This window comes from Tupaia chinensis, unplaced genomic scaffold, assembly GCF_000334495.1.
Source record: "Tupaia chinensis unplaced genomic scaffold, TupChi_1.0 Scaffold000387_1, whole genome shotgun sequence".
Lineage (NCBI taxonomy): Eukaryota > Metazoa > Chordata > Mammalia > Scandentia > Tupaiidae > Tupaia > Tupaia belangeri.
Genome location: NW_006159889.1, coordinates 775,833 through 777,720, shown reverse-complemented (window position 1 = coordinate 777,720; position 1,888 = coordinate 775,833). Strand labels below are relative to the sequence as shown.

Sequence of the window (1,888 nt, the reverse complement as noted above, 5' to 3'; positions counted from 1 at the left end):
AGAGTCCTCCTGGCTTTGCCGCTGAACCCTCCTGCCCCTGCCACTACCAGCTTGTGAGGTGGCCTAACGTCCCCGTGCCTCACCGTATTCATCTGGAAATGTCTATCTGAGCAAGACCAAGAATGGAATGAAGGAATGAGAATCAAGGGCCTGGGGTCAGGCTGGGCACATCCTTGATCCTATCCTTAATAGAAGGCAGGGAGCAATCGTCTCCCGACCGGCGTTAAGGCTCTCAGTGCCTGCTACATTCCTTATTGCTACAAGCCCCCCGGCCCCCGTTCCTCTCGCTGCGGGTGGGCACTATGGATGACACCCTACTTGGTGGGCTTGCCCCCTCCTCTAGTCTGTTTACTTGTCTGTGTCCTTCCCAGTGCTATGAGATCCTCCACTCCCCACTTTGTACTGTTATATAAACCCTACATTTGCCCTCCATCGAATTCTCCTTAGGAAGGCAAGAGAGAGGAGGTGTTTCAGGAAGCTTTGGGCTTTCCACTTGGCGTCTGTCTTTCCTTACTCCCAAACGTAGCCCTCGCTCTGTCTGTACACTGCGGTCATGCTGAACTAGCGTTCTCAGGCCTCGCTGGTGTCTCTCATTTCGTGCCTTTCTGTATACTTCAGAATGTCCTTCTAGTCTCCTCCCCCGGCATGCTGCACCTCACTGACTCCCGAATCCCACTTCCCGAGGTAGGCTCTTGTTTTCTACGCTGTCGCCTCACCAGTCCTGCTCCCTGTGTATCTGTCTACTTACAAGTCTGCTTAGTCTTCCTCTCCTTCTTTAGTCCATGAGGTCACCTTTTGCTCCATCTTCATGATTATCACATGATAACCAAAAAAAAACTTTTTTAGAGGTTTTTGCCTTAGTGTGTGTGTGCTCCCTAGAAAGAGAGACAGAGACAGTGAGAGGGAAAGTGAGAGATCACTCCCTAGGGAGGATGGCCACGCTGCAATCCCTTCTCCATTTCCCTCTTGGGATCTTGGGCACACACGTGTGCCCAGCCTGTTTCAAGTTGCATCGTCCAGGACTTGAACAGCTTTCAGCCATGTGGGAGTCCAGTAACATAACCTCTATGCCATCTGCTGGCTCCAACAAGGAAAATATTAACGATGGTTATTTATGGAGCCCTATGTGCTAGAACAGTCCCATGTGCCAGATACTTCTTGTTTAATCCTCACAAGTCTAACAGGCTTAGAGAGATTAAAAACCTGCCCAAAGCCACATTTAGGAGCGACAGAACCAGAATTTGAGCTCGCTGAGTACCACTCCAGAACCGGTGCTGCATTATCAACGTGTTGAGTGAACGGAGGAAGGAATGCAATGTGGAGGTCACTGGCAACACGCCTGTGGGCCTGGCAGGAAACGGGCAGCGTGACTGAACGTGTCAGTCTGTGAGCTTGGCCAGGGTGGGCCTAGTTTCCGGGATCAAAGCAGAGGACTCTGCCTCTTGCCCCAAGGTAACAGGACCCTGCGAGGCCTCTCCTGCCGGTCTGCCTCTCCGGTCTCTCTCAATGGAGTTCTCAATCCTCAGGATTTACCATGTGTAGGTTCCTCCAGGTTATCTTGCCAAGATAGGCGTTTCCTGGCAAATGCGTGAACTAGTGAAAAACATCGAGAGTTCACGTGAAAGCACTTGACTCCCGGCCGCCGCGTGGCCGGTGACCGGTGGCCGGTGGCGCTAATCCTCCCAACGGTCTCCTGGTGGCGCGAGCCTGGACCTCGCCCTTGCGCTGGCGGCGGAGGCTCGGGGGAGCGGAGGCCATCCAGCGGCGGGCTCTGTGGACGGCGGCGGACGCCCGGGCAGAGGCGCTTGGTCCCGGTCCCGGCTCCAGCGACCCGAGTTCGCGTCCTCCACCGCGTCGGAGCGGCCGGCGGGTTCCCCCCCCCCGCGGC

The 1,888-nt window shown here is 55.0% G+C and overlaps 1 long non-coding RNA gene across 1 annotated transcript in view; it reads right to left on the bottom strand.

Annotated features, from left to right (window-relative positions):
- LOC102476220 (uncharacterized) overlaps nt 1–1,667 on the bottom strand; it is a 5,774-nt gene extending 4,107 nt beyond the window's left edge. Inside the window, exons 1-2 of the long non-coding RNA XR_335316.1 lie at nt 1,534–1,667; nt 749–875 (exon numbers count right to left, since the gene is read on the bottom strand). This is a non-coding gene — a long non-coding RNA (uncharacterized LOC102476220). The remainder of the gene's footprint in view (nt 1–748; nt 876–1,533) is intronic.
- Nucleotides 1,668–1,888: the final 221 nt, after the last annotated feature.